The following is an 11,123-nucleotide window of genomic DNA, read 5'->3' as shown; positions in this document are numbered from 1 at the left end:
GAAGCTAGTGGAATAGAAAGTGTAGGCACAAGAGACACAGCTGCCTTTAAATTTCTTTCTTTCTTTCTTTCTTTCTTTCTTTCTTTCTTTCTTTCTTTCTTTCTTTCTTTTTGCCTTTAAACTTTGTTTTAGTGAAAGCGGAGCTGTATCATCGGAAATGTTGTTGCAAAAATAGGGCTTCAGGGTCTTTTCTTTCTTTTTAGGACCGGCTGGCATGCAGTTTGTCCTGTTATGTGGCAAGTGAGTCACTGAGGCTACAGTAAAACCCAGCACCCTGGCGTGCCAGGGGATTTGCAGGTAATTAATTGTAAGTCAAAGGAGACACCAGAAAGCGTTCTGTCTTTCCTCCTGCGATTGTGGCTCACCGTGTCCAGATGGTACGGTTTGAGCATCTATCAGGAGCATCTATTAGGAGAATACTTCATGCCCTCACAAAGCTCAGTGCAGGGGTAGAGAGAGAATGAAGGAGTAAATAAGGCAAGGGATACTCCCCACTTTGAGATGAAGAGGAGAAGCAGGTGTGGTGATGGAAAAGGACCGTCAGGTGTCTGAGCAGGTGAAGTAGAGTGCGTTGCAGCTAGAGGAGGTGGGAGATGTTTGGGGTGCCGGGCGGAGGGGCATCCAGGAGGAGAAGGAGGAACGTGGGTTCCTTGCACGATGAAGTGAAAACACGTTTCTGGTTCTTTCTAGGGAAGTGAGTTCAGCTGGCTCCTGTAAGAAAAGGGATGGAGGGCGCGATAGGTTGGAAATGTAATCGGCTTCCTGGCCAGAAATGCAGTTGTCCTCCTGTGTGTCCCTGCCAGCGGTAAGTAGTGACAGCTTTGGGCTGCACTGCTCTTTTCTATTGTTTTGCTGGCTTCTGTTTCGTTATTTATGTTCTGCTATTTGTTATTTCCTTCCTTCTACATACTTTGGTCTTCATTTGTTCTCTCTCTCTCTCTCTCTCTCTTTTTTTTTTTTTTTAGTTCCTTGAGGTATAAAGTGAGGTGGTTTATTGAGCTCTTTCTTTTTCCTTAAGGTAGGCGTTTATCCCTATAAATAGCCCCCTTAGAACAGTTTTTGTTGAATCCCATAAGTTTGGTGTATTGTGTTTGCGTTTATGCTGGTCTCAAAATATTTTTTTGGCTTCCCTTTTGGTTTCTTCTTTGCTCCATTGGATGTTTGGGAGTGCGTGGTTTAATCTGCCCATAAATGTGGATTTTCCAGGTTTCCTGCTGTTACCGATTATTAGTTTTATGTCATTGTGGCTCGAAAAGATACTTGATGCGATTTCAGTCTTTGCAAGTCTGTTAAGATGTGTTTTGGGTGGCAACCTAGGACGTCTCCGGGCAGATACTCTGCATGTGTGCATGGAGGTACGTGTATCTGCTGCTGTGGGCAGGTGGTCAGGATATCTGTAGGTCTAGCTGGTCTATATTGAGCTCTGGGGGCAATGCTTCCTATTGAGACTCTGTCTGGCGACCTATCCACTGAGGAACGTGGGGGCATTGCTCATACTCTAAATGAGTAGAAAAGGGCCCTTCTACCTTTAACTTGGTGCAGGAAGAGGAGAGAGAAAATTTTAGTGAGATGAACTCTGGTTCATTTTCAAGTCTCACAAAATAGTGTGAGTGTTGGAGTATAGTTGATCTGTTCATTGCATTTTCCATGTTATTATTCTTCCCTCCTATCCCTCGCTGTGGCAGGAAATTAAAACAAGGGAACAAATAACACCTGTCATAAAAATAGTTCCTACCACCACTTGAGAACTTTGTTCTACCTGTTGTGATCTCAGACATGAAATTGACCTTGCATATCTACATGTGGTTTACGAATGCTGGTCTGGTGTTGATGCAGACTTTACTTTTCTATAGTCTTTAAAAAAATTTTTTTTCATGTTTATTTATTTTTGAGAGAAAGAGCACAAAGTGGGGGAGGGTCAGAGGGAAAGGGAGACACAGAATCGGAAGCAGGGTCTAGGCTCTCAGATCTCAATGCAAGGTTCAAACCCATGGACCATGAGATCATGATTTGAGCTGTAAATCGGATGCTCAACTGACTGAGTCACCCAAGTGCCCCATCCAAACTTTACTTTTAAGTGAGAAAACAGATGCACAGAGGGTGATGCTCCCCAGGTGGGATTAAGCTCATAAGTGGATAATTATAATACACCATAAGAGCTTCCAGGATGCAGAGTTTGGAATCTTCCTCTACTCAGAGATTAAGCCTCTGACCCAAGGTTATGTCATTCCCATATCCCCAATGATGGAACAGGTTCTCAGAGCTCAAGGCTGTGTTCTAATGTCCCAGCACCATTAATTACCATTGATGACTGGGGAATAAGAAATAAGGCCTGAACTGGGTGAATCCAAAGCACGTGGTAACAAACTTTTCATGGTGTGGCCTCTTGTGCTGTTTTTTTTTTTTTTTTTTTTTTTTTTTTTACACAGTAGTTCCATAACATGGTCCCAATTTTCCCCTAGAGCAAGAAGGATTAGTACCTCAGGGATTTTTTAAAATTTATTTTACCTTCTGACAGTGGATTCTCAATTCTGTAGTAATAATTAGGATTATTGCTTTTAGAAGGCTTCACACCTTGTCTTGGAATAAATCCATTTTTCTGTTGTAGGTAACAGAGTGTTCTTTTTCACTCATAAAGCTTCAGATCAGTCTTTATTTTAATGCACCACCTAATGTGTGCTATGGTTGCTTTTGAGCTCAAGTACCTATTTTGATTCTCATTTATAATATCTAGAACGAGGACGCATGGGTGGCTCAGTCGGTTGTGCGTCCAACCCAGGTCGTGATCCCAGGGTCATGCCCCTCCTTGGGCTCTGTGCGGAGTGTGGAGTTGGCTTGAGATCATCTCCATCCCCCCTCCCCCTCCCCTCCCCTCGCTCCCCCTCCCCTCCTCCTGCTCTCTCTCTTAAAAAAAATTAAAAAAAAAAAATCCAGAACCAACTAAAGAGTCAGACAAAATGCAGGAACTCAAAAACTACTGAAGATGTAAAGCAATCTGTGTGTGCAATGGTTTAGTGATACTCTTTTACTAGCTTTACTGAGGTATAATTGAGTAACAAAATTGTCTCTACTGAAGGTGTACAACTTGATGTTTTGATCGGCTGTTTTGAGTAGTGTTTACTTTTTGGTGTGGACTGAGGTGTGCTGAAAAATCTCTCCAGGAACAGACTTCTCAACAAGTTACAATCTGTGGAATTATTAATAACTAGAATTCTTTGGCCACTAGGGATATTTTATATACTGAGTAGCATATCTGAGGACATTTTAGGGACATGTTGTGTATTCAGGTGGCTACTGAGTTTTTGAAAATTGTTTTAATATATAATACTGAGTTCTCAGAAGTTGAATGTGTATTCTTGTAATTTTTAGATAATCTTATAATTTGTGTATTGTTTTTGCATTTCCATTTAACTTCATTTTTTAATGTTTATTTATTTTTGAGAGAGAAGGAGAGACAGAGTATGAGAGGGGAAGGGTCAGAGAGAGAGGGAGACACAAAATCTGAAGCAGGCTCCAGGCTCTGATCTGTCAGCACAGAGACCGAGGCAGGGCTCGAACTCACAGACTGCAAGATCATAACCTGAGCTGAAGTCCTAGACTTAACCGACTGAGCCACCGAAGTGCCCCTCCATTTAACTTTATTAATGCATTATAATGGCAGACAGGATGATAATGAATTACAAAGACCCTACTGTAACATTCTTGTTGTCTCCTTTCACATGTTTATTTACAAAGTACACATTTATTTCATACTCATTATGTGTCAACCATATTTTTGACCAAGACAGGCATGCTTCTTATGTTCATGGATTTTATATTTGGGCAGGGGGTCGGAGCATGAAACTAAAGAGACATAACTACAAAGTAATAACGTGAAATTGGGAAATTGGTGTCCATGGTATGTCATCCAGGTTGAGTTGCCTGTGGAATATGGTCACATCTCCCTTGTCAGAAGAAGAAAAGCCATAGGATCCCTTTACAAGGTCATAGAACTACGAAGAGCCACCAATGAGCCTACTCTTCACTCCAGGCCACTCTGAAGTGCTCACAATGTCTTCAGAACAATATCCTAAGAACCACAGGGGAAGTGGCTCTGAAAACCATCTTTGTGGTATAGATTGGGTTGGGTCTTTTGCCAATGTCATAACATATCTCCAATCTTGCGTGGACACCAGCGGAGGCTCCCCAACATGATTCTCCCCCACATGGCTATAGCCAATCTCTTGGTTCTTCTTTCCACTGGGACTCCACATGCTATGGCATCTTTTGTCTGAAAGCAACCCCTGTCCACCTTTGGGTGTAAACTTGTCTGTTACACCCGCCAAATGGCTCGCACCACCTCCCTGTGCTCCACCTGGGTCCTGAGCACCTTTCAGTGTGTCCCTCTCTTCCCTAGGAGAGCAGGGAGGATGATGCTCAGAGGAAGAGCCCCAAGGTCATTGGTCTTTACTCTTGAATCTGCTGGATTTCCAGTGTCTTAATTAATATCTATGTTCCTGTGAAAATCACTGGTTCACAGGACACATAAAACTATACCCAAGGCAAATGGTTTTGTTCATCCATAGGCCCTACTACAGGAGTTGTCTTTTTTTTTAAATGTTTTATTTTTGAGAGAGAGAGACAGACAGACAGACAGACAGACAGAATCCGAAGCAGGCTACAGAGCCCAACACGGGGCTCCAATTCACCAACCGTGAGAGCATGACCTGAGCCGAAGTCGGACACCCAACCGACTGAGCCACCCAGGCGCCCCAGGCTTTTTATTCTTGTTGTCTCTGATGCCATCTTTATTGGCCTCATGATCTGTTCCAGTGGTTCCATGGTGCCACTCCTGCACAGGCATCACCAGAAAATACAGTATATTCATAACTGCAAAGGCTACCGCAAATGCCCACCAGAGACCAGAGCTCCCCAAGCCATCGGGATGCTGGTGGCCATCTTTGTCGTCTTCTACATGCTGAATTCTAGTCTTGCTTTTGATATCATTACTTTAGTAGGGTCTTACCTATGGTTGATGTATACTTCTCATACTTTGGCTTCATGTTCTCCTACTATTTGTCTCTTACTGCTGATCCTTAGGGATTCTACAGTTCCGAATTTCCACTCTTGAATGTTGAAAATGGCTATTAAGAATCTAAATCTGTAGAAGTCAGCTTCAACAATAGCCATGATTATACTGTTCAGTAAATCATTCCCTGAACACCAGTTACCAGTTTTTTTTTAACATAAAATACACAATGATCGTTATATCTTTAATTGAAATATAATTGACACAACATTATGCAAGTCTAAGATGTGTAACATGTAAATTTGATATATTTACATATTGCAATATGATTACCAAGGTAGCATTAGCTAACACCTCTATCATGTAATTATCATTTCTTCCTTCATAGTGGGAACAATTAAGATCTAATCTCTCAGCAATTTTGAAATTTGTAATACAGGATTGTTGATTATAATCACTTTGCTGTGCGTTAGCTCTCCAGGACGTCTTTATCTGTTTTCAGTTTGTACCTGTAAATAACATATCCCCAATTTCCCTACCATCCAGCCTCTGTTAACCACCATTCTATTCTATGTTTTTACAAGTTTGGCCTTTTTAGATTTCACATATAAGTGTCATCATATGGTATTTGTCATTCTCTGTCTGACTTATCTCACTTAGCATTCATGCCCTTAAGATCCATCTATGTTGTTGAAAATGGCAGGATTCCCTTCTGTATCATGGCTGAGAAATGCTCCATTATGTGTATATGTATCACAACATCTTTATCCATTCATCTGTTGGACACTTAGGTTGTCTCCATGTCTTGTCGATTGTGAATAATGCCGCAATAAACATGGGCGTGCATATCTTTTCAAGTTCCTGTTTTTTATTTCCTTTGGATACACACACACACACACACACAAACATATATGTCTATGTATATATACATATATATGTATATATATATATATATATATATATATATATATATACACACACACACACACACACACACACATATATACACACATACACACATACCCATAATTAGAATTGTTGGATCATACTGTCATTCTATTTTTAATATTTTGAAGAAACTCCATATTGTTTTTCATAGTTGCTATACCAGTTTACATTCCTACCAATAGTGCACAAGGGTTCCATATTCTCGAAATCCTCAACACTTGCTATCTCTTTTTGATAATAACCATTCTAACAGGTGTGAGGTGACATCTTCTTGTGGGTTTGATTTGTATTACCCTTATGATTAATGATATTAAGCATCCATTCATGTACCTGTTGGCCAATTGGATGTCCTCTTTGGGGGAAGAATGTCTATTCAGTTCCTCTGTCCATTTTTTAAATTGGATTTTTAAAGAATTATTGAGATGTAGGAATTCTTTATATATTTTGGGTATTAACCCTTTAACCCGTATGGTTTGCAAATAGGATGCCTTTTCATTTTGTTGTTTCTTTTGCTGTGCAGAAGCTTTTAAGTTGGTGGTACCATTTGTTGATTATGCTTTTATTGCTTTTGCTCTTGGAGTCTTATTAAAAAACAAAAAAAAAAAATATTGATAAGACCAATGTCGAGGAGATTCTCCCCTACATGTTCTTCTGAAAGTTTTATGGCATCAAGTCTTATGTTTAAGTCTTTAAACATAAAGTTAAGTTCATTTTGAGTTGATTTTTGTGATTGGAAAAGGGGTCCAATTTCATTCTTCTGCATGCTTTTACCCAATCTTTCAAAGCCATTTGCTGAAGAGACTATTTCCTCAATGAGTGTTCTTGGCTTCCTTGTCAAATATTGGGTGACCATATATGTGGGGGGTTATTTTTGGACTCTGTCTCATTGGGCTATGTGGATATTTTTATACTAGTAATGTACATAAAACATTTTTTTAATGTTTATTTATTTTTGAGAGAGAGAGAGAGCATGAGCAGGGGAGGGGCAGAGAGAGAGGGAGACACAGAATCTGAAGCAGGCTCCAGGTTCTGAGCTGTCAGTACAGAGCCTGATGCGAGGCTTGAACCCATGAACCACAAGATCATGACCATAGCTAAAGTCGTATGCTTAGCCAACTGAGCCACCCACATGCCCCAGTAATGTACTTTTTAAATTTCTATAGCTTAGTAGTATATTTTGAAATCAGAAATGTGATGCCTTTGGCTTTTTTGTTCTCATGATTGCTTTGGTTATTCAAGGTCTTTTGTGGTTCCATACATACTTGAATAATTTTTTTCTATTTCTGGGAAAATGCCATTAAAAATTTGATAAGGATTTCATTGACTCTATAGATGGCTTTGGGTAGTATGGACACTTTATTAATTTTTCCATGAACACAGGATATATTTCCATTTGTTTATGTCTTCAATTTCTTTTATCAAGGTCTTGTAGTTTTCATTGTATGGATTGTTCACTTCCTAGTTAAATGTATTCCTAAGTATTTTATTTTTGATGCTGTTGTGAATGGGATAGGTTTCTTTTTCAGAGGTTTCACTGTTAGTGTGTAGAAGTGCAACTGTTTGTTGTTTTCACACCCTGTAACTTTAGTGAATCCATTGATTAGTTCCAACAGTTAAGTCTTTAGGATTTTCTATATAGAAGATCATGTCGTCTGCAAATAATGACTGTTTTGCTTCTTCCTTTTCAATTTGGATGCCTTTCTTTCTTTGTCTTGCCTAATTTCTCTAGCTGGGACTATATTAAATAACAGTGGTGAGAGTGGGCACAGTTGTCTTGTTCTTTTTGAAGCATTTTTAGGGGCGCCTGGTGGCTCAGTCAATTGGGAGTCCGACTTTGGCTCACAGTTCGTGGGTTTGAGCCCTGCATTGAGCTCTGTGCTGACAGCTGGGAGCCTGGAGCCTGCTTTGGAATCTGTGTCTCCCTGTCTTTCTGCCTCTCCCCTGCTCATGTTCTCAGTCTCTCAAAAATAAATAAATGTTAAAAAAAATAATAAAAATAAATTTTAAAATGTTAATTTATTTTGAGAGAGAGAGAGAGAGCATGCGTGCCCGAGCTGGGGGGAAAGGGCAGAGAGAGAGAATCCCAAGCAAGCTCCATTGCCAGCCCAGAGCCTGATACAGGGCTCAACCTCACAAACCGTGAGATGCGGACCTGAGCCGAAAACCAAGAGTTGGACGCTTACCTGTCTGAGCCATCCAGGTGCCCCCAGTTGTCTGGCTCTTGATCTTAGAGGAAAAGCTTTCACTTTTTCGCCATTGAGTATAATGTTAGCTTGGTTTGTTGTATATGGACTTACTCATGTTATGGCATGTTCTTTCTATACCTGATTTGTTGAGGTTTTAGCCATGAAAAGATGTTGTGTTTCCTACAGCAATATGTCTTTGTCCAAGTCCAAGGTCTCTGGGTGCAGCATCAGTGATAGTAATGCTTTTTGATTCCATCTTTTTGTTTTTGACAGAGAAAATTTCTTTATGTAGATGGGGTGTAGGTTACATGAAAGAATTCATTTGTAACAAATTTGTAAAAGTTGGTTACATGGTACATTTAAGATCTGAGCATATCATTACATGTAAGTTATACGTCAATAAAATTTTTATACTAAAAACTAAGATACTTGATATTCACTCTATAACTCATTGTATGTATTTTTACTGTATTTTCATAACATGGAGAAAAATAACTTTATAAAATAACTGTACTCATAGCTTGGAAAGAAAACATTCTCTTCTATTTTAAATAAAAGGGAAAAGCAAAGACCTATCTGTAATGAAATTATGCAGCTGCTACTAAAAATACAACCTTCACATTTATGTCTTATTCATGATGAGAGAGAAAAAAAATTTGAAGGCTGGGTAATGCCTAAATATATTTAACAGAGTCTTTGCCTTTTTTTTTAACTTCTTTTTTTTTTACATTTTTATTTATTTTGAGAGACAGAGCACACGTGGGGGAGGGTCACAGATAAAAGGAAACACAGAATCTGAAGCAGGCTCCAGGCTCCGAGCTGTCAGCGCAGAGCCTGATGTGGGGCTCAAACTCACAAACCGTGAGATCATGACCTGAGCTGAAGTCAGATGATTAACTGACTGATCTACCCAGGCGCCCCTAGAGTTTTTGCCTTTAAAAAAGTATTCATATTAAAAATTTCATATTTATTCCAAGTCAAATTACAAGGTCTATGTTAGAGAACATCTCCAAAAAATATTTTCAAATCAACTTACATATTAAAAAGAGATATACAGAAGACAAACTTTTGAAAAAACCCTACATGTACTTTTTAAATTTATTTTTATTTTTATTTTTAAATTACATCCAAATTAGTTAGCATATAGTGCAACAATGATTTCAGGAGTAGATTCCTTAGTGCCCCTTTGCCCATTTAGCCCATCCCACCTCCCACAACCCCTCCAGTAACCCTCAGTTTGTTCTCCATATTTATGAGTCTCTTCTGTTTTGTCCCCCTCCTTGTTTGTATATTTTTGTTTCCCTTCCCTTATGTTCATCTGTTTTGTCTCTTAAAGTCCTCATATGATTGAAGTCATATGATTTTTGTCTTTCTCTCACTAATTTCACTTAGCATAACTCCCTCCAGTTCCATCCATATAGTTGCAAATGGCAAGATTTCATTCTTTTTGATTGCTGAGTAATACTCCATTGTGTGTGTGTGTGTGTGTGTGTGTGTGTGTGTGTATACACACACCACATCTTCTTTATCCATTCATCCATTGGTGGACATTTGGGCTCTTTCCATACTTTGGCTATTGTTGATAGTGCTGTTATAAACATGGGGGTGCATGTGTCCCTTTGAAACAGCACACCTGTATCCCTTGGGTTAGTACCTAGTAGTGCAATTGCTGGGTGGTAGGGTAGTTCTATTTTTAGTTTTTTGAGGAACCTCCATACTGTTTTCCAGAGTGGCTGCACCAGCTTGCATCCCATTTTTGATTCCATCTTTGTAATGTTTACAGACAGCTGTAAATAGGATATTGAGTCAATTATTGTAATACCTGACTCAGAGGAGAGTTTGTTCTGATTGTTCATTTGCATTTTACACTGAAAATCATTCTTGGAACACTAAAAAGTAGCCCTCTTTATAGCTTTTCCAATTATTCTGTGAGCACTTAATTTCTTTCCAAAGATCTCAAATCAGTGGAGAAAAGAAGGAATTCATTAAAAAAACAAACAAACAAAACACTTGTTTGCACACCTGAAGAACAATAGGAAAAAGCTGGACCCATCTCCCACACTCTTAACTAGAGCTTGGTGCCCAGGTGATCAGAGGACCTCCTGATCCAAAAGGGGATGCCTATGCAGGGTACCCTGGATCTCCCAGCAGATGGAACTGGAAAAAATTTTAGGGCAGGCCTTCAGTGTCCCAACCCTGTCAGGGACTGTGACCTTACCATCTTGTGACTTTTCAGTAATCAAACACTCTTTGAGAATAGATAAACTTTATTAAATGTTAAAATAGTGGCAAATGTAAGGAGATGGGAGAATAGAATATGGGCCTCCTGAGTGAATGACCACATACTGATAATGTTCTCATGGCTCTGGAGTGGAAAGTGAAAAGTTTAATAATGAAAAGATTTAGAAGAAGAAAAGTTATGGAGGGAGAAGGGGCGGAGATGTCTGAATGCAGGACTCAGGTACCAGGGAGATCTTGGGTGGGGGGGGCAGTGGGGTGAGGGGAGGACTCTGAGGAGGAGAGTCAGGAATCCTGTCCTGTCCTACTTACCACCCAGACCCCACCCACTTCCTGGGCTGCAGAATTTCAGAGCTGAGGGAGGCTCCGTGCCTACCCTGGCCATGGTTATCCACTATGCTGGAGTCCTGCTTGGTTGGACTCCTGTTCCGGGTGCTCCTCACCATACTTGTCTGAAGTCTGCCTGTAGCAAACCTTACATACCTACTGCTATCTCTGGTCCATCAGTCCCACTGCTGGGATGACTATGTGGCCAATTCAGCCCTCAGAAGCACCGTCTAGTTGGGACATTTGGCCATCCCACCAGTACTAGCATCTGACCAACTTCCCAGTTTTATCATCTTGTGAATTCTTGAGTCCAGTCATTGAGCATCCTTGGAGCTGCATAGACAGAGACTAGGCCTTCTCACCCACCTAGCACTGGATGCAAATTTTTCTCTCACAATACAACCAAGTCACCCTCA

At 40.1% G+C, this 11,123-nt stretch overlaps 1 pseudogene; it reads left to right on the top strand.

The window, feature by feature from the left end:
- The first annotated feature begins 1,349 nt into the window (after window positions 1–1,349).
- Window positions 1,350–5,110, top strand: LOC123578457 (annotated as a pseudogene).
- The last annotated feature ends 6,013 nt before the right edge of the window (window positions 5,111–11,123 follow it).

This window comes from Leopardus geoffroyi, chromosome E2 (assembly GCF_018350155.1).
Source record: "Leopardus geoffroyi isolate Oge1 chromosome E2, O.geoffroyi_Oge1_pat1.0, whole genome shotgun sequence".
Lineage (NCBI taxonomy): Eukaryota > Metazoa > Chordata > Mammalia > Carnivora > Felidae > Leopardus > Leopardus geoffroyi.
This window is presented reverse-complemented; position numbering and strand designations above follow the sequence as displayed.